We start from the raw sequence: 22,718 nt of genomic DNA on the forward strand, positions 1-22,718 counted from the left end.
AACAAGTTGGCTGTGACTGAACAGACTGTGGTTTGTCTGTGCGCGCTGATTGTTTTGGAGACCAGTCTTGCAACTTCAAAATTGACTTGACCTACTAATTGCAAAACATCCTTAAGGCAATACCTTTAATTGCATTTTATTTTCCTTTAACTCTTCTCAATTTTCTTCAGATGTCTTGCTGCCTGTCCTTGTTCATCTTGCCTTTGCTTTGTATCCATGCATTAGATTCATTTACCCATGCTCTCCTCTTTTTGTACCTTTTTCTGTTACTTCGTTGCTTTTTTTAAATATAAATTAATGCCCCACTCTACTCTGCTAGAGGTTTTCACAAAATGCTTCTCTGCAATGGCTATTTTGTATCTTTTTCTTGAGTGGCTTTTTTTCACAGTGTTCAGACAACAAACGGGGCAAGGAGAGAAGTATGGAAAACATTTGATAAAGGTGCCAATGTCAAGAAACTTAAAATTTTATTAGCTTGTTAAGCTGCACAGTGGCGCAGGGGCTGCACAGTTGCGCAGTTGGAAGAGCTGTTGCCTTGCAGCAAGAAGGTTCTGGGTTTGATTCCCGGCCCCGATCTTTCTGCATGGAGTTTGCATGTTCTCCCTGTGCATGGGTGGGTTTTCTCCGGGTATTCCGGTTTCCTCCCACAGTCCAAAAACTACAAATTGTCCCTACGTGTGAGTGTGTGTGCATGGTTGTTTTTCCTGTTTGTCTCTGTGTTGACCTGCGCAAGACTGCCGACCTGTCCAGGGTGACCCCGCCTCTCGCCTGGAACGTTAGCTGGAGATAGGCACCAGCAACCCTCTCGACCCCACTAAGGGACAAGGGTGTAAAGAAGATGGATGGATAGCTTGTTAAAATAACTATGCAATACAAAATAAGACAAAGATGTCTGTATTTTATCATGGCACCAGTGTTGATTTCAGTGTTGCCATTTGCTGACAGCATCTTCCTGTTGCTTCTCATAGCTGCTGTGACCTCCATGGGTCTGCTGTTGATCTGTCTTCTTTGACATACGATGCATGAACCATAGTTTGTCGTATGGGCAAAAAAATATAGGTCTGCACACGCATGTTCTCACAAGTGCTGGTGCGTGATGTCATATTAGTTGTAGTTGCTGCATCTTCAAAAACAGTCTAAGCAGTGCAATCAGGTCTATAACTTCTGCATTGACCCACTGTCTACTTATAACCTTTGCTACATGGTTGGATGTTTTTAATGTATGCTTGTAGATTGGTATCGGATAAAGTGTGTGTTTTTTGCTAAAATGCTGGGAAAAATTACGAGGAACTCTGGTGTTTTTCTTCTGCCTATTGTCTGTTCAGCTAACTGTTTTTAGCTTCTGTTACTCAAGTTTGGGTTGTGGTGTAAACCCTAGAACAAGCAATGAACAATGAGAAATTCCTGAGGTAGAGTGGCAGATAAGTGATATATACTTTCTTATTATTTTAGAAGCAGCAGTTCATTCATATTGTTTGCCAGGGAGAGGACTTTTAGCAGGTGAAAAGGTGGGCAGTCCTGAAAAATGGAGAAGAAACTCTTTAAGTGAACTAACTGCGTGATCTTGGGTGAAAGTAACTACACATGTATCATCCACATCACCATCTTGGATGAGGACAGGTTGAGTAAGACTAAAGTTAGGAGAAAAAAAAGTCTTAATTTGTCAGGGCACCCAAAGCTTTTAGCTGTCCGATGAACTCACACACTCATAAAGTGTATTAGTGTGTCACTTATTTATTCATTAACTTCCTCTGCAGTGTACTCCTACTCTATGGCTTTTTCGCTCACATCCTGTATTTCCTCACAGCTGGTGTCCGTTCAGTTTCAGGTTGATTGGCTGTTATTTCTTAGTCTGGATCTAATGGCTAATTACCATCCAGTTAATGATCTCTAGCTTTCGCTAATTCACTCGTTTTCTCCCCCTCTCATCCGCAGAAGATCCGGTATGGGCAAGGAGGGGAGGGAGGAGACACTAAAGACTATCCAAAACATTTTTGTATGCTTTTTTTAGAAGCAGATGGACAGACAAAGATAGAAGTAATCTGCACACGCTCCCACTTCTGTTTTCCTCAACAGATGAAAAGCTAAACATGCACTGATTTTAAAGATAGTCCATCTGCTTCATGTTTATGCTTTAAGCTTCTTAAGAAATCAAATGCTTGGTTCTTTTTCTTTTCTCTTTTTTTTCACCTTCATGGGTTGTTTAATCACTACCCTGGGAATCAGTCTATGTAGACAGACTGCTTTGGGTCAAACCCTGAGGATTCATGCAGGTAATCAATTACGGCTTCATGTTACCACTGACGGATTTACCACATTACCATAAATATTGTAATACTCCTACCTTACTGAACGGAGTGACCATAGTTCTTCCCAATAAATGATCCCAAAGTTATAAATGCAGAAATATAGCTAATACTTAGCTATCGCTGCCTAGATAATTGGTCGTAATTTAGTGTGTTTAAAGTGATGTTTTGCAATATTATATATGATTCCATTACAACTTGACAGAAGGTATTTGGAGCAGCTAATCAGACATACGTCAATAATTTACAGCAACTCAATATTAAGTTGTTCGGAGGCAAGATACCATGCTATATTAGAAGATATCAGTTTTCTACACTTTGACAAGAGAGTTTAGAAATTATTCCAGATGAGCTGATCAGTTTGACTATGTGGTAGCATGAATGTTTTTGGAACATGATCATTTTCACTCCGAATTGCTTGTAGCAAACAGTCCATTTGGCTAGCTTAACAAAGTCCTCTTTTCAAAGTTTGAATCCTGTGCTTTACCATTGTAAACCACAGGCAGAACCAGTTGTAGTTTAATTTGTGCTGACGTGCTAACATTGAGGGCTGCACAGTGGCGCAGTTGGTAGAGCTGTTGCCTTGCAGCAAGAAGGTTCTGGGTTCGATTCCCGGCCCGGGTCTTTCTGCATGGAGTTTGCATGTTCTCCCTGTGCATGCGTGGGTTTTCTCCGGGTACTCCGGTTTCTTCCCACAGTCCAAAAACATGACTGTCAGGTTAATTGGCCTCTCCAAATTGCCCCTAGGTGTGAGTGTGTGTGTGTGTGCATGGTTGTGTGTCCTGTGTGTCTCTGTGTTGCCCTGCGACAGACTGGCGACCTGTCCAGGGTGACCCCGCCTCTCGCCCGAAACGTTGGCTGGAGATGGGCACCAGCACCCCTCCCGACCCCACTGAGGGAAAAAGGGTGCAAGAAAATGGATGGATGGATGGTGCTAACATTGAGTCAAGCAGAAAAATGATTTGACAACTAAGGATTGACTCATGGTAACTTTTACCCGAACAGCTGACATGATGCAACCGAGAGTCCAGTCCGGTGGACATCGGAGATGATATGTGGAAACGACATGATTGTTTCTTCAGCATTTTGTACAAGGAATATCAAGAGAAATGATAATGAGGAACTGGAGCGAAACTGGTACCGCAGTTGATAAACCCGGAAACTTTTCAGCAAACTTTTCATTAATCTGACATGGTTATAAAGATAAGGCTGTTCATTCAGTCAGGGCTTGATGCTGGCTCACTTAAAATGAGTCCACAAACTCACTGTTGCTTCTACATCGTCATCAGTGTTTGTTTATTCTAAATTCATGTATGGTATGTTGGGGGTTTTACGGGATTTTCTTCTAGAATTGGGATGTTCGTGACTGGAATTGTTTCTTGAGTGGTGTGCTGCTCCTGCCTTGTGGCTGGACACACGAGCCGATCGAACCTGTTGTACTTTTATCAGCTCTGCGGTCACAGAGGTTTGGAAAATCGGCCCACAATTCTAAAATCATGCCGTGTGAACCAGACTTAAGACTCAAGCTCTACTCTAGTCTCGACCATCTCGACATTGCCCAAACACTCTCGGACTATGGTCGCTATGGTAACGTTTACACATCTCTTCAAAATAAGACACAGATGCGCCACAAAAACGAACATTTTACTTTCATGAAAATTTTAACTCACGATAATGACAAACGGGAGCCCTGAGCTGGTTTCTCTGCAACGAGACGGTCCCATCTGGGAGTGATGGGAGACAATGACACCCGAAGTGTTGCTTACATGCACAGCCTGCTTAGTCTCTACGTGGCGAAGCAGTTTGAAGCTTCATTGCCTCTTTAGTGAGCCGGTTGCTGCATGTTGTGCAGAGCGGGCTTGTAATGTGGGAGTCACCTACTGGTCCGGGAAAAATCCATTCTCCCGTCTCTTCTCTGGGCCTTTTCCCCTTCGCAAAGAAACTTTCCAAAGACATCTGATCCGTTTCTTACTCATTTTGCTGCTTGTGGGCTCAATGTTGGCGCACAAGTCGTGACTGAGAGAATCCGGGTAAAGGATTTTCAAAGTAAAAGATCCTCCAGACTCAGATAATACATTAAACAGAAATATGTAATTATTTCTTGCGCGGCCCGGTACGGGTCCGCGGGTTGGGGACGACTGCTCTAAGGTACAGAATTAGTTTCTAGGTCTCTGACACTGCTTTTTAAGATTTACTGTCTGAATACTGTACTGTCAGTCACCTTCTGCTTTCTTTCTTTGTAATCATTTTTCCTGTCTCTGGCTTCCTTTGATGCTTTGTGTGACTCTAACCTGCATTTAACCAGACTATCAGGTTTGTTCCCTGCTTTTCTAACCATAGCTACTTGTTTCTTTTGGTGAATAAGAACTTATTGAGTTTTCAGCTAAGTGGAGAGAAAAACAAGAAACTACAAAAAAAAAAACAACTTGCAAGTTCTCACTGTGTGAGAATGAAGAGTAAACAGACTCAAGTCGAAGGAAAGGTGACAAAGTGAAAACTGAGAGTCTTCAAAGAAGTTGGAAAATAATTGGCAGTTTCTAAAACCTTGAAATTCTGAGGCTCCCTTACATCATTCTTTTCCACAATGGTTGTACAGTCCAAGAAAAACACTTTTGGATTGGTAGCTGATTGAATTCCAGTGCATTGAATTAGTCCCACAGTTGGAACACAAACAGCTTCCTGTGACGCTATTTTATCCACAGAACTCACAGCTGGCGTGTGTGTGTGTGCCTATGCGAACGTGTTCGCCGTCACTGTGATGCACGGGTAATCAGCTTGGCTAATGGAGTCCTCAGGCAATTAATGAGTGTCTCAACTCCACCTAATGTGAGATGTACAGAGCACACATGCCCATAAAAACAAGCACAAGCATCCATACACTAATCTCCTGCACACACAATAACCTCCACACTAATGTAGTAAACTTCTAAACCACCCAAGTCAGCGTTTCCATTTAAAACCAATTACTGAAGGCATATTTCATTTTCTAGTAGATCTCCACTCGCTACACAGAACAAGAGAGCAAGTCATTGCTGCCATCAGTTATCAATGACAATTAATCAATACAATAATGCAACCCAGTGTGGGGAGCTTGTGAACTCACCCATGGGAGGCACGCAAATTGCTCGCGCACATGGAAAAACAAAGGCAGAAAAATAAATAAATTCACGTACTTTCAGCTTATGAAAAATATTTAAAAACACGCATTCATAGACTAGATGGAGTGCATTGATGTTTATTCCTAATAAGAAAATGCAGCCTCTTGCCCTTTTAGTAGCTGTTACTTTATATTCTTCACCTTCTATTCTTTCACACTCATCTTCTTTCTCCCCAGCCTCCTTGCTTTCATCAGCAACTCTGGCAGCTACTTTAAAAAAAAAAAATATTTCCCCCGGCACTTTAGTAGGCTGATGTGTACGTTTTATCTGTTGCATCAGCCCGTCACTTGCATTAGCTCACAGTTGTCAAGCTTAAAAACTATATCGGATCACATGTGGTCATTAAGTTTGAAGTTAAAAAAGATGGTGATGGGAATACACTCGAGACAAAACTGCATGTTAGTTTTCAATAATGGAATAGGTAAAACACCTTGACGAACATACAGGAAAGGAACTCGAGTTTTTTGGAGTTACTTGAAGGCTTTGTGATCCTAGGAATTTTTGATCATTTGTGTTGAACAGGGCTAGGATTGTAGGGGTCTGTTGGAAACGGACACAAACAGCCCTTGTAATCTTGTAAGGATAAGCATGTAGGATCATGGATGGATGTGTTGAACCGATGAATTTTAAGGGCATCATTGCACATTGGTAATAAACTGGACATTTGATCATATCTAAGGTGTTTAACTCTCCTGCAGTCTCAAACTGGATCAATGGGACACCACAAGTTTTTATTTACTCTTTTGCACTGATCCCACATGCACTTTTACAAGGCTTGTTGTTCTGTACTTTCGGGAACTGACAGTCTGATGGGACAACCTTCCTGCTGTCCAACCGTGACATATACCATGTTTCTCCTGAGCAATGCGCTAACACCACGGAAGGTTTAAATCAGGTCTGGAATGTCATGGCTAATGGTGTCAAAATCCAGTGTCAAGTCAGCCCAATTACTCTAAGAAATTCTGAAAAATTTGTTTAATGATTAGTTTTTGTTATTTAAGAACGATCTGATCAACTGATTATATACATTTTCCACATCTTTGTTAAATCCTAAAGGAAAATTAATTTATTTCTTTGACTCTCCTGGGATTTGAAGCATATCACATGAACTGGTTGACCATACTTGCTAGGGAATATTTCTTTGCAAAAAGACCTTCATTTTATTGTAATTGCACAACTGACTTTATTAAATCAAGGCTGTATTCAGCATCAAAGTAGATGGGCCACATCAATGAAATATAAATCAGTAATTGTTTCACCTTCAGCCATTTGTATGATTTTTATGGGTGTGTAGGAGGGTAGATGTGTATGTCCAAAGTCCCTTGACGGATCTGCATGTGAATTTAGTTGTTAAAATGGAGGAAAAGTTAGAAGCCTCAACACTAAATGCTCAACATTAGCTAAAGGCAATTAGCCATAATTCCCAAAATGTGAAATTTTACTTAAGCAGATGTGTGCATACCAGCAATTGACGTACATCATATCTGAATTACTTAATTGTAAGGTAGTCATTTAGTGTTGATGTCATGTCAAACATCAAAAACAACTTCAATAAAGGAAAATGCTGATATGTTGCAATAGTTGCACAAAGGACAATTGATATTCAAACTTGGCACACATGCATAGTCTCTTGAATTGGCATTAATCTTTGCTTCGTCAGCATACCCCGTTTTTGGATGATGTGGCATTTACTTTATAACAAATGCATTTTGCACTGAGATGTGCATGCATTTAAGGTTTTATGACAAATCTGAAGAACAACATTGAAGCTAAAGTCTAAGCGTCTATATTTACTGAAAAATGAACACCCATTTTGTAGTAATGCAAGCTTCAACTTCAAATATGTAAATATAAATGAACACGTCGGATTTTGGATTTGCTAATCAAATTTATAGCTTGGATCAAAGCATTCGTCTTTCAAGGTTAAAGGCTACAGGTTGTAAAACAAAAAGTGTGCTCTGTTTAATGACAAATGTTTCATGCAAATGTGGGTGTAATTTCTGCAAAGCTTCAGGTTTAAATCTCCACACTCTAGAGAAATGGTGGCAGAGGAGTAGTATCCATTGCTTGCTTTTAAATAACTTTGTTCTAACAAAAATCCCTAGTGCCTTATATTTCTTATGGCTTTTTTTTTTTTTTTTTGCCAAACCCTATGCCAAATGTAAATTGGACCTACATCTTGCTGAAAAACAGGACAGGAACACATCACATAATTGGTGGCACTCTCATTCAGTGATAATTCTGAACATATGCTTTCACATTCACATTTTGTGAGTGATGGCCTAGTCATCAGCAAGTGGTGTGTATTTACCAAGAGCTATTATCTATCCTACTAGAGTGTGAATTTTACACCAGCCGTGTGACTTGTACACTGGTGGAGTAATTACTCATCACGCCCACCGTGAACTGAAGAGGATAATGAGATTTGTAAACAAAAGGCAGCCATTTTGGCAGCAGCCAACTCACTTACCATCCTCAATGGTCTCTTCTGACAGGTGTGTGTCTACGTGTGTGTGTCAGTGTGAGCATATGTCTGCATGTGCAGTACACGTTTGCACATTTTGTGCTCCCGTGACGGCAACAATGGAGAGATAAAGAGCAACTTAGCAACACAAAGTAGCCATTAATCCTCTCATACTGTCTCTCTTGCTCGCTCTCTGTGAAAGTAATTTTAAAAAATTACTTACTTGGGAGCAGACTAAGCGTTGCCTTTACATGTTAATATTTTACATGCCTAATCTAAACTGAGGTGGTGTTCTCGTCTATACTAAAACTAACAATCGACAGTTGTCTTTTCTGTGTAATCTTTTGGCTTATTGTTTTCAAACTTACCAGTTTCCATTCTTCTTTGCATTCTCAATATTTCTTCTTTGCTCCATGTTTGGCTACAATTTCAGAACTGCCAAAACAAAACACTGAAGTTAAAGATTGAAAAGACACGAACACCAAACGTGTGCAAAAGTTCTTCACTTGTTGATGGCGAGTTGTTCAGTAAACAGTCTAACACTTCAGAAAAGGGAACGTTTATATCCAACATCACATTGGGTGCTGTGGATAAAGGCAAGAGGTTCAAGAATTAAAATTTACTGGAAAGTTTAACAATCTTTTTATTTTTTTTTATAAATGTTATTGCTTTTTTCATGGGCTTTGAAAGAACAGTTTGAACTGTGTGTTTTCAAGTCATTCCTGGATGGGGTAAAACACATATTAAGGTTCTAAATATCTCTTAAACACTAGAGGTTTTTGTGAATCTGTCGCTGCTGGTTGGTTTTTCAGTTTGAAAATCAGATTACTACATGGGAAGACCCAGATTTTAAAAAGGCAAATATTTTGACATTCCCATTTAATTATTTGACAGCAAATTTGTATTTGTCGACAAACTCCCTCTGTGTCAACTTCAAACATATTTAATTAAACACAGTTGTTCACTGCAGAGAGGAAAACAAATTGCAGTTACTATGTTTTTGTTTAATCAAGCGATATAAAAATATGCATTCGCATACACATAAATATGTCCAGATAAAATGCTAACTTATCTACTGTATCATCTGAAAAGAATAACTATATTTGCACATCAAAGCCTTTGGAACCAAGCTCCAACTGTTTGAAAGACGCCTGTCGCCGACCCAACCCAATACTGCACACTTTTCAGCGCTGCAAGAAATCATGACCAGATTCCCACAGAGCAATGTCAGTGCGCAAACAAGGCGGTACGCATCAGATATTTCATCTCTGGCTGAAGAGTTTAAACTACGCTTTCGGGATTTTGCAGCTATCGAGAAGGAGATCGCTCTTTTTTTCATCACCTTTCTCCGTGGACACAGATGATGTTCCAGACCCTTTGCAGCTGGAGCTCATTGAGCTGCAGGGGGACGCAGAGAGCCGCGGTCGGCACCAGCAGCTTTCTCTCGCCAACTTTTACCGACAGCTGGATAAGGACAGGTTTTGAGAGATTCGAGCATTTGGTAAGAAAATGCTAAGCTTGTTTGGGTCGACGTATTTGTGTGAGAAGACATTCTCGGTTATGAACTCAAATAAGAGCCGTGTGAGGACACGGCTAACGGACTCTCACTTTGTGCATCAATACCACTGCCTTTGCGCCAGACCCTGCCTATGTGCTGAAGTCCAGATCTCAGTATCACCATCACATTAATGCAGATAAGTCATTTGTCATTTACAATAAGTCTCTGAATACATTTTGTTTTTAAGATCAAAATCAGTCATAAATTCAGACAAGTTTTCAGTTTTCACTCCAGAGTAATCAACATTTAGAGTTACTAATGTCAAATGAGCCCTGCACTTGTTGATATGACTATTACTTGCTCATTTCTGTTATTTTATTTAAAGATTCTGTAAATATTGAACTGCCATGGCGAGATATTTTTTGTTTCAAATGTAATTTGAGCTCAAGAGTACAATTACTTCTGTTTAACATTTAGAAACAAGTTAGTGTTAAAAAAGTGAAGTGATTATTCAATTTGCATCTGATATGCATGTTTCAAATGAACCAAAAGACATGCTTAAGATCACTGAAATTAAAATAAAAAGGCAAATGTGAAACACAGAATGGCTTGCTGAAATTTGTTTAAATATATTGCTGTTCTATGTAAAGAATGTCCACCAAGGTCGGCCCCCTTACATTTTTAACACACCGAATCTGGCCCCCTTTGCAAAACGTTTGAACACCCCTGCCCTATGGGATTGGCTAAGATACACAATAATTTTAAATTCATAATAGAAATGTATATATATTTTTGCTCTTCAATTTACACAATGACTGTGAAGCTTGCTGTCTTCTTTTATCTTATCGTTTAATTCAGCAGTCTTCTTTGTGTTGCCGACTGACCCAGTCTGAGAGATGGAGTAAAGAGTAAAGGATCAGGAAAGCTTGGTGGGGTTTTGGGTAAGGGTGCACCGATTTATCATCGCCGATCTTTTATTTTTTCCAGATGGGGACTGTTTTTTAATTTTTTATTTTCTAAATCCACCACATAAACACTATACATTATACATTACATAGCATGTAATGCATTATAAAAGGTTTGGAAGCTTCAAAGTTTTTGTCAGGTGTTTACACATTAACACTTTGTAAATGTGTATTATGATATTGGAATGTCCATTAGACTATGCCAAGGAAAAGTGGATAATGCTTTTAGTTGTTTTAAAAATTTTTCATTCTGTGAACGATAGTTTAATATTTTTCCATTTCTGCTTTCAAGGCTAAAACAATTCCACCATTTACCGGGCTGGTTAGCCTGATCGCTTATCTGAGCAATACTATTATAAACACCAATTATACACTCAATTGTGTCATAACACAATTGAATGGTATTGTAATTATTTTAATCTCTTACAAATTTACTTAAAATTCATAATCTCAGAACGTTTTTTGATTTTACAGCAACCATTAAACAGGGGCATGTACACTTCTCTTAGCCACTTATGTTTCTGTTTTGTCATTTTTATTACAATTGGACAACCAGCCAGTCAGAAAATGGACTTGCAGCAAAACAATTTTGACCCAATCGGTCCATGAATGATTCAGTCCAGTTTGATGCAATTCACTGTCTGAAAAAAGACATTTTTAAACCATGTTACTCACCACCTTCAAAAGGCAGTAGTTTGTTTAGCACAAATCAACATCTGTAGAGGATATTGTTAAATCTTTACCTCAGATTTAACCATTTTGTGAGGAAAACATGGTTTAATTTAGCTTTGAGACATAAATGGATATTATCATGCTCCAGAGGAAATAATCAGGAACTAATCAGGAACAAAATGTGTATGTAACGTTATTTGCTTTAAGAACAGATATTGATTACGTGTAAATTAAAGTCAAAAATACTTTACTGAAGCGAAAAATAAATTAAGGACATTGCATCCGAAGATTAACTAAATGATCAAAGGTCATGTAGATGCAAAGGGGTGATCTAGGTTTGTAAGGTCGTTTAACCCTTGTGTTTACAAATGGGGTCCAACCGACCCCACACCCGTATCACTTTTATCATCTGCCTCAGTCCTCGTACGTTTGCCTCAGTCCTCGTACGCAGAAGGGTTAAAATGGTAACTAAGGGATCCTGGCCAACCACAAAACCACCACACTGTCATCACCAGGCTGAGTGTATAGTCTGTGCCAAGTATTTTAATAAATTATTTACAACAAATAAGCAAAAGCATGAAAATTTTAACTTGCTTCATCCAGAGTCAGAAATGATGCTTGGTAAAAGAGTGTGTGTGAATGCCAGCTCGGTCTCGCACACAGAACAATGCCAGAGTGTTATTGTACAAGATAAATAGAAATGGAATGAAGCAGTCACTTAGGAACAGATAGCTGTAACAAATGGTCAGAACAGTTCATCATTTGCTGCAGGTTCCCAGTTACTCAGGCTTATCTGCATATTGGGAAAAGAAAAATAGACTAAAGTAGATAAAGGAGGGGGAAAAAAGGAGGAAGGATAGAGATTTGTGCGCAGGTGTGCTCTTCCTCAGAAACTCCCTAACAGAACCGTTTAAAAATTCACCCAGCTGTACTTTTTTGATTTCTGGTTTTCTGTTGTTGACATGATCTTCCTTGCTCAACTTTGCCTTAAAAACGTGTCACCACGTTACCTTCCCCTCAGCATTGAAGCTGAGGCAAGACAGCTGCAGAGTCATGTGTGCCTGTGTGTGTGTGTGTGTGTGTTCATGGCACAGGTGGAGCTGACAGCAGGCAGAGGCACAAAAACAAGGTTTAAAACTTGGCAAGGCTTGAGGAATCTGTACCAAATGGGTTCGCTATTACACACACGCATGGAGAGGGAGAGGTTTACCTTCTATGGAGCTCCCTGTTTCAGGCATATCCTCTTTTATTAGAAAATTCCAGTTTTTCAGAGATTCTGCTACTCTTGCCCAGATGTATTTGATATCAAAGATCTATTTTTTTTCTCGAGGCTTTAGGGACTCACTTCACTGGTCTTTATTTATATTATTTCCAGTGTTGGCTTTGAGTGTTGGATGGAACATAATTTTCAGATTGATTTCCCTGACTTTTTTAATTCTGGGTGATTGACGAAGCCGATCTTATCCAGTTATCTTTTCTGCCACCAAGGACCTGAGAGAGGGCTGCGTTTCACAATAGTCTGCCTACTGTTGCCAACTTTGCATAATTTTGGCTGTACCTAGTACAGAAACAAATCTGTGCAAGCAAGGCTTCAGGCTTCTTCTTAAATATCAGTTGTCGTCCAGAAAACTGCAATTGGTGCACCCCTGCTTTCGAACACCAATAGTAACACACGTCTGTAACACAGGAGAACAAGCTGCTGCCCTTAAAACAAAATTGAGCCCTTTTAAAAAATTGCAGATGTTCTTGCCTGCTTTGCAGGTTTTTCCTGTGTTCTCTCCATCTGCTGGCGGCTACATGTGTTCACTCGTGTGCGAACGCACCTGACTGAGCGCATGTGAGCATTGGTGACACAGTCCAGCTTTAGTCAACTTTGGTGTTGACACTTTTGAAAATTTGTAATGAGCTTGCGCTAGCTGAGCAAGTGTTGTGGTATAGCCTGGTGCGCGTATTGTTGCTTGCAGTTCAGCGATGAGTCATGTAGACGAGCAACTGCATAGGGACAGAAGTTGCTAACGATGTTATGATCTTATCAACCATAAAGGCTGATAAGATCAATAACCTTAACTTTGAACTCTAGAGTTACCATATGTCGTGATCTTCTTGGCGGGGTTGGTTGTCCCCCTGGACAATAGCAGAGAAAACGCTGACATCTGAGATTTGTGCTGTATTTTGAGGGTGCTTTTTAGAATTCATGTCAATATTTTTGGACGTTTCACACACTTGCACAGCTACGTTTTTGTGTCCTGGTTTCTGAATTCTCTTACTTCAGGTCTTCAGGTTTAAAAAATCTCTACATTACTGGGGCTGCATTGGGTTTTCATATTTTCTAAGGTGTATGAGCCAAGCTGTTTCTCACACAAGCACAAATTGTCATGTTTCAAAAATAGGCTGTCATTTAAAAAAATATATATTATTTTTTTTGTGTCTAAAACAACTTTTGGGAAGAAAACGTTTTATTTCGCCAAAATCACTTTTCACAAAAATAAAAAAAAATGACTTGGACCATTATTTTAGGAAAATGTATTTTGTCTGCTCTCTGAATTCATGGATCATAGGTAAAAGAAATCGGCAAAGATCTGCTTATGTGGTAAATAACATATTGTGATCATTGACAACTATACGCACACTTGTGGCAGACTTGTTCCCATAAGAGCATATACCCAAGACATGCAGCTTGAAGGCAATACCACAAAAATAACTTGATTATATGCAGATTGTTGTCTTTGAAGATAGTAGTTAAATTAATCGCCTTCTCATTACTCTGGCAATAATCAATTTAAACAACTCTGGTAATGCTAAAACAGAAAAAGTTAAGTGTGACTTGAATGTCAGTGAGAGAGGGGAGAAGAAAAAAAAAATAGTATATGTACACTTCTGGTTTCAGAAGTGATGATTAACTTTATGTATTCCAGAATAAAGTGACCTAATTTCTTCCTTGAAAAAGTTTGCTATAAATTAAAGATAACTGACAAGATAACTTGCACAATACAATGGTAGATGGACACAATTCTCTTGCCTGCCTCCTCTGCAACACTTGGAATCATTTCAGAAACTGATTTTATCAGACATTTGAGTAATTTTGGCATTTCTTACCTCGACTCAATTTTTGCTTCCACAACGCCCAACATTATCATACCACAAATGCATTTTCCTCTCTCCTCTATTGTCCACAAAAGAGGATATAAATAAATTTTATTTATTTATTTATTATTCTGGTACAATGAAGCTACAAGCTAAATGTGGATTTTTGTGATTCTCCTCCATAATTTCCCAATGGACCACAGTGGATAAATTAGTTAAAATTGATTTCCTGTAAAGTATCTGACATTGTTTTGCTTCCATTTCCTGTCATACTCTTGACATTCACTGACTGGACCGCATTAGGCAACACTGGCCTGTTTATTCCCTCTATGTGCCTATGATTGTATGTCAGTGGGCATGAGTGTTCACTAATGAATGGGCATAACTTGGATGATGAATTCAAATCAGAGCAAACATGTTATTTCATCTCAATGAGAATGTATGACAGTGTGCCCTCCAGGGAAGTGCGTGCATTGAAAGCTTATTGAGTTCTGATTGCTCCCTAATCACAGCGCTGGCATTGTGCAGCCGTCCATTACAAACACACATGCACACACACCACATGTGCACGCACACACACATCTGTGGCTTTGTGTTGAAGCAGACATTGATAAAAGACAAATGACGGAGTCATATGCAGAAATTGGTAGTCGCATCTAAAATACTCTATTGGTGTATTTAACATTTGCATAAGTCGCCTAATCTGATCTGACCTCTGGCTCAAAGTATTTAGTAATATTTCAAAACACTTACTTACTTACGTAGTTTTTTTTTTTTTTTTTTTTACTTTACAGGAATTGGATACTCAAATGCAGAACTTTGAACTCTAGAAAGTTGGTTGTAGGCATCTGATTTGGTTTTTTAAACATAAATGCATTTAGAGACTTAAAAAATTAACTGGAATAATTAAATTAAAGTTAGGGTCAGGACCCCACTGTGGCTTATAAAAGACAAAGGGATCTTAATGTGTTCTCTATTGAACTAAAAAAAAAACCTTTATGTTCCATGTCTTGCTATAATAGTAATATGAAGTATGCAAAAGGACTTGTAACACTCAAAGCGACAAATGTACAAAGGAGGATGGACACTAACTTTAAACGCGAGAACAAAACCTTTAAAATCTGAAAACAGAATGGTTGTGCAGTGAGATTAAAATGTGTGAAAATTATTATTATTATTTTTTTAAGTCATTCCAGTGATATTCTGGAATGACTGGTCAAACCTCTTATTCAAACAGATGTTTCAATGGACCATTTGAGAAGGATAACATGATTCATAATATTAGGTTAGATTTTTGAGACAAGACATTAAAGACCTCATACACTTTCTACTTACAGAATAACACTTCAAGTCAAAAATGTCACCAAGTTTCTAAGGTTTGGCTCAACGGTTGAACACAATGCACAAGATGTTGCTGTTCAACCTTTGTAATCTCAATTGCAAGTAATTGTTTTATTACTGCTGTTTAACTGATCACGCATTTTTACTTTAGCACAGATTACAACTTTGTGGATCTAAATATTAAAATTGAGATCATCAGGTGAAAAATCAGGTTCAATTCTACGTTTTAGAGCAGTGGTTCTAAACCTTTTTTGAGGTACCAAACCCACCAGTTTCATATGCACATTCACTGAACCCTTCTGTAGTGATAAATAAAATGACTTTTTTCCCCCAAATTCAAGACATAGGGCTGACCCAACTACAGTCTGGTTGGGTCAAAATATATAGTCAGTGTTTTCAGCAAAGTTGAGCTGACTGTCCGGGTACGACCCAAGGTATTTAAAATTTGCCACAGTTTCAACAGGTTGGCCATCGAGAGAAACTGGAACCACTTTAAGGTCTTGTTTATATAATTTAATTAGCTCAACATTCTTAAGAGAATGAAAAATTAATAATAAATAATAAAGACTTTACGGTATTCTGATTTAGTATAGTAATTATATTAGTTGTGTAACAAACCTCCACGCCACTAGAGGCAGTAGCAACCCCGAAAAGATGCGACTAAGGAGCAGATTTGGAAGTACACCGAAAGCTACAGAATTTGGTAAAAAAAAAAAAGGTGAGGTTTGCTGAGGTAATTAAAGACACAAGTTCAAATCCTTGCTGAGAGTGGAGCTCCTTCAATCAGTGCTCCTCCGCAGCACTGATTGGCTAAGCAATGTAACGTGATCCTCTGCAGCAAGTGATGGCAAAGCGGGGCACGTCATCACGACTTCACACAAGTGTGTCTTTACCTCCGCGGCAGAGGCTCCGCCGAACCCCTGAGACCGACTCATCGAACCCGTGGGGTTCGATCGAACCCAGGTTAAGAACCACTGGTGTAGAGCGAATGTGTGTAAAATGATAAGTACAACCTCAGGACTGACTCCTTTGCTAAAACCTAGTACAATCTGATGTGAATACATTAGAAATCCAAAAGGGTCTTGAACAGTTTAAGCAAAAGAGGAAGCCCTTGGGGCAACTGGAGTTTCAAATTAATGAGCAGAGTGGAAATGTGTTACGTTACCATTTAAAGACGGACGGTGAATAAGGAAGTGGGCAAAGTGAAGTTGAATCATTGCTATCAGTTTTACGGGACAGTCACTGTACGAGTCTCAGGGGAAACAATGGAACTCAACTTTATGTTGTGAAGCACTTAACTGAATTGGCCGATTGTTTATATACCTCACCGGGTTACACTGTGGGGCCACACATCTCTGCCACTGCTACTTTGTGGCTTAGAAAACTCGTGAAGCCGTTGTAGACAATATGCAAGAAATAATTACACTTTATTTTCACAGTTTGAAATGTGAGATTGCCACTGAACTTAGGTGTTGTTTTGCACACGGGTTGACTTTGTTTTTTTCCCCCCAAGATCCTTTGACTATACCATTGAAATGTCCTTTGTTGGCTTTCTGTGCCTTGACTACAGTGTTTTCAAAGTGCATTTTGCAGTCGGTACTCTTTTTGATCAAACGATTATCTTTGTGCCTTTTTAGATTGTCTTGATCAAGCATACGTTTTTCACAGGATCTTGGATGTTTGGATGATACTGTATGATGTAAGGTTGGCTCAAGAATTCCTCAGCTTGTTCTATTTGCAAATGAGAAATGAAACATGCTCATTAAGAGGTCAATTATCCCTCTCCTAAGATGACAATTTGTTTTTAATGACTTCACTACGTATGGATTTAAAGCCATATGGATGCTACTATGTACAGATGACCATCGCTGTGGCAGATGTTGAAGATATGAATAATCAGGAGAATCATAATTTTGAAGGTCATGAAAACAATGAAATACAGAAACACCCTATTTTCATTGAGTTTAAAAAAAGAATGCAAAATTTCATTAGTTTAGTATAAAAATGTACTTATTAAAAATGTATCTTCAGTTGATTCAGGCTGATTTGTGTGCCATCAAATAAAGCTGATGACTGTAATATTTCCTTTTTAATTAACAGCATAATTACTGCAATAAACACAATTTGGGATGCAGAAATGCCACACTAGTTTTAAAATTCAACCTTGAAATGTATGGAATACGTTTCACATGTATGCCAGTATTAATCTTTTTGAAAGGAAATATTTACATTTACATAAATGGGTTAACTACAGTATAAAACCTTTTCCTGTATTTGCTGCTGTGTCCTGGAACATTTGCATTTTGATTGTGGAGTATAGTTCAACCAGATTTTTACAGCTTCTTTTGAACTTTTTTAACCCTTGAAAAATAACACAAACCTGTCTTCAACTCTTCTTTTTTCAAGATTCTCTTTATGCATCCCATTTTAAAACATCTAAAATATGTTCTCAGCCTTGTATTGGAAGGGCAAATGGTTGAAAATCAGTTTTGCAGCATTAGATTTTCAGGCACCAGTAGAGTGGGATGTTATGATTAAAATACACATTTTGTTTCCCTGCTTTTTTTTTCTTTTATTTTCTCTGCATTGAGTTATACAGAAATTAACTCTGCAGAGTTTGAACTGGGGGTTGGTTTTGTGAAAAAACGTTAAATTTGTAATTGAACTAAATTTCCCTTTAACTATTAGATTGCAAACATCAATAGCATCATTACATCTTGATCTGTAGCAATTTTGTCTAGAATTGGAAACTGACCCACAAACCTCAACACACACCCATCATCATTCCATGTTAGAAACCCTGGGACCTTGAACAAGCCACTGGCTTGTTAGGTAGAGGTAATTAATCATGTAAATTGCATCCTCCCGTCTCACCCCTGGGACAGATGGAGGGTCTTGTGTTTGCATTTAGGTAGGAGTTCAGCATCACATGCATAGTGATTAGAATGAGGTTGGCATATTAAAAAGTGCTGCACTCTAGATTAGTCAGACATAGCTCTGCTTTATTTTTGCGAGAGGGCATTTGCACTTAGTTTTACTGGCCAGGCCTCTCTATCTTGCCACAAAGTTTTCCAACTGTAGCACAAATTGCAGTATTTGTGCAAAGAGTGGAAAATGTTGGTTATTTTGTGAAGTTCAACCTTCCACACTTTAGTTGCCTTGGGTTGTTTGTGGCCTCTACCAGTTGAAAATGTTCTGATTTTTCCCAGGTTCCTTTGCTTCCATTTTATTTCAAACTGTTTCTATCAAACTTGGAGTACATGTGAATAAATATGCATAAATAAATAAAAAATGCATAAATGTCTTTACTGTCCACCATTCCTTAATCGCTGTCATAAAGATTCAGAACGCTTGTAATTTAGATTTTACTTGGCTTTTAAGTGCTAAACAAGAGATAAGGATTTTCAAATTTATAATTTCTTTCATGGATCATGTACTTGCTCGCATAACACATTGTAATTAAATTTTACATAGGCTGAACAGAGGAAAAGAAAATATCACTATCAATTACAAATCTGCTCATTCCATGAACTCAAAGAAACTTAACTTGTTAAGTCTGTCATTTTAATGAGAAATGCATTTGTTCATCTGTCATTTCGTTGCTTTAATACAAAACTGCATTCTTGCTCTGCAGTTTATATTTATACTAAAACACTTTACAGTGAACTGTAATCACTGTTGTACTGGTACAATGTAAATTACCTTTGCACAAAAATCAAGTCACACTTGAAGAGTTACTGTTATCTAACGTGAAGAAAACAATATGTACATAGTCTGGCACTATAAAACCAAGCTAAATTTAAAGTAACATGAATTCATCTTTCTCACCATTCTGATACTTGGCTTAAAGAATAAAAATAAGTGCTTCTACAAAGTATTTATCTCATCGGGGGTGCGCACATTTATGGAACCAGGTTATGTTTTTTTTTTTTTTTTTAATATATAAAATCAGTGTCATATTGTCAAGACGGTGACAGTTCAAATATGTAAACAAAAAATAACTTAGAAATGGCTTCATTTTATAAATATTGTTTTGATATTTGATTGTGCCATTTAATCATGATAAACTTAAAGATGGGCTTTATTTTTCTTGCTGTGAATGATACTTTGAGCAAGAGTCTGAGCGTTCCAAGCACATTTTCATTAACCTCACTGCAACAGCATGAGATGAAAGCAGCAATTTCCCTGAGCATCTGCTTAGTGCTACTGGCTGAAAAAGTGCTGTCTGGTGCATGCACAGGTTATCACTCATGTGCAATCCAGGATATGAGGAAATATAGACAATTTGTTGTTAATGTGGTGTTTAATCAGCTCAGGACAGACAAGGGAAGGAAAATGCAAAGAGGAAATTATGAATCAGGAAGCCGAGAAGGAAGGACGCTGTAAGAGACGGGACATGTCTCAAGGCTTGCATCATCATCCACGAGGATGCGTTTTCCTCCCTCTCTTTACTGCAGCAGATGGCCTTGGTTTTTAATCATGATGTGTGTGCGCGTGCTTGCGTGCGCGTCCCTGTATTAGCAGTGTAAGCATTCACCTGACTATTGTTAGCATAGAAATGTGGAGAATTTCTGCATTGGTGACGAATTAGGCATTTTTGTGACTGGACTTTTTTTTTATTTGTTGGTTACATTAAACTAGTTGGCTGCACAGTGGCGCAGTTGGTAGAGCTGTTGCCTTGCAGCAAGAAGGTTCTGGGTTCGATTCCCGGCCCCGGTCTTTCTGCATGGAGTTTGCATGTTCTCCCTGTGCATGCGTGGGTTTTCTCCGGGTACTCCGGTTTCCTCCCACAGTCCAAAAACATGACTGTCAGGTTTATTGGACTCTCCATATTGTCCCTAGGTGTGTGTGCATGGTTGTTTGTCCTGTGTGTCTCTGTGTTGCCCTGCGACAGTCTGGCAACCTGTCCAGGGTGAACCCTGCCTCTCGCCCGGTACGTTAGCTGGAGATGGGCACCAGCACCCCTGCCGACCCCACTAAGGGACAAGGGTGGATAGAAAATGAATGGATAGATGGATGGATACATTAAACTAGCAATAGTTTTCAGCACTGCTTTAAAGCTTTTTGTTGTTTTTAAAAAGATTAAGAGGTCAATTTTTTTTTTTTTATTGCTGGATTGTAAAGTTTTTTTTCGATGACCTGTTATATTTATTTTGGATCAATAATCTTCAAAACCTTTCAGTTTGGCAGGTGATTGTTGAGCGCATTAACAGCTGCGTTATACTGTTCAGTCGTATCAAGGAAGCCTTTTAAATGGCTGTTTGATTGTATCTAGGCTGCTGCAGCTTGTGTGACAGTGACACTGTCGGTCTTGTTATGACTCTCACGTTTGGAATGACAGTGATGACCATTAAATCCCTTTTAAAATGAAAATAATTAGCTAGCACATTGTCAGCTGTATACTAGCAATGGTGGGCATATAGCACAAGTTAATGTTGCACACAGGTGATCGTCAGTAAAATCTCTGAGGCACACAAGCACAGCTTGAGTGTAATAAAGCCATCTCATAAAACGATGATCGCACACAAGTTGTAACCAAGAATATCATGTTGATATTTGCTGTCGCCCAGCCAAATTCAATTGACTTCAGTTAATTTTCATTTGTATAGTTCTAATTCACAAGAAAAAAGTCACCCTATAGTAATGTACAGTGTGTACAGTCCAGTGTTTGAGACAGATTTGAATATGTTATCGTTGAGTATGTTATCCATTAAATTGTATTGCATAACCGACCTTTGCAGCAATCACTCCAATCTGAATAATCATGTGGTTTCTGTAGGAAGGAACAACTTCCTTTTTACAGGAAGACAGCTCCAGTAGGACCAAGCTCCTTATGAGTGGGCATGTCCCTTAACTGACTGGATGCACTGCAGCACATTCATGCTAAATAATCTGCATTTCAGCCTAACACAATGCAATAGAGACTCTGAAATGTTTAATTTTGTAAATTGGATATGAAAAGCCGAAAACGGTCTTACTACTTTGGTACTTCCAGTTTTAAGCATTTTCTATCTACATCTCATAAGAAGCAGTTTTCATATTTTGTTATTGGAAACAGGAACTTTTGCAGTGAGGATTGTGATTCATTATTACAAGAGGTGTGCCGATCGATCGGTCACCGATCATAATCAGCCGATTTTCGTGAAAAAGTGCATAATCGGTGATCGGCTATCATTAGCTCTTGTCGCCAATACCGATCACCTGCGTCTCATTTTGCAGCCTGCCTGTGCAGCTGGTCTCCTCTTTCCTTCTCTCTGCGCAAACGCGCAGCAGCAAATTCTAAGCGATGTGGTACTATAACGCACTGAGTGAATGGGGAGGTTTGCGTGTTGCGGCGGAAAATTGAAGCATGTCAAAATGCATCAACACGAAGCTAATACGACATAAAAACAATGCCATACTTGACGGAGTTTGGCTACATCGCGGCTCACTGCAGTAAAAAAGACATATGGAGGATCAGACAGTAGGTAAAGCAGTGCACAGCTACAAACACTCACCCGGATTATTAGCATGACGGTCAGAAAGCTAAACAAATAACCCGCAAAATTATTTAAGTCTTCGAGCTGTGATGTAAGACGCTGGTTCTGCTCTTGTTGTTGAACCGCTGCTATGCGCTATAGGTAGTAATATTTCACAGACGGAGCGCCGCTTCTGCTCCACCTGGTAGTGACTCTCACACCGAACCTCTGCTTAAAGCTGCAGCATCTAACCTAAAAAAAATACATTTTACATACATATTAAAACTTTCGCTGTCCTAACATGAGACAGATAATCTCTAAAAACATGATCGATCTCCTCCCTGTTCTGCATTATTACTCCGCTCAGTCAGAAACAGCCACTCAGAACTAGCAGTGATCAGCTAGCCGCCATGCTATCAGGAATTTTTCATTCAGTAACTCTGGATTGTTTATTGTAATGGAACCTGTATTTGCCTTTGAATGTTTTACACTTGAATTTTTTGGCAATGTTGAGAGGTTTTATTTTGGCTCTTTGCATTATTTAGCCTCTTCAGAGCCTTCATATGTTATCAGTCTGTTAAAGATAGTATTACCGATAGCAGTACAATTTGCAGAATGCCTGTTTTGTTTAGTTTTCTTCTTGGAAAAAGTTATTAAAAACAAGTTTTCCACATAATGTAACCGGTAGTGAATATGATAAAAAAATAGTAATAATTATGTGATCGGTATCGGTGATTGACCCTCATGGGTGATCGGTATCGGCAGGAAAAAA

At 38.8% G+C, this 22,718-nt stretch overlaps 2 protein-coding genes across 8 annotated transcripts in view; both read left to right on the forward strand.

The window, feature by feature from the left end:
* Window positions 1-22,718, forward strand: part of LOC103469533 (uncharacterized) — a 479,729-nt gene that overhangs the window by 237,391 nt on the left and 219,620 nt on the right. The window lies entirely within an intron of this gene.
* LOC103462454 (zeta-sarcoglycan-like) overlaps window positions 1-22,718 on the forward strand; it is a 343,126-nt gene that overhangs the window by 133,153 nt on the left and 187,255 nt on the right. The gene's annotated exons all lie outside the window — the stretch shown is intronic.

Source organism: Poecilia reticulata, chromosome 1 (genome assembly GCF_904066995.2).
Source record: "Poecilia reticulata chromosome 1, P_reticulata-male-v2, whole genome shotgun sequence".
Lineage (NCBI taxonomy): Eukaryota > Metazoa > Chordata > Actinopteri > Cyprinodontiformes > Poeciliidae > Poecilia > Poecilia reticulata.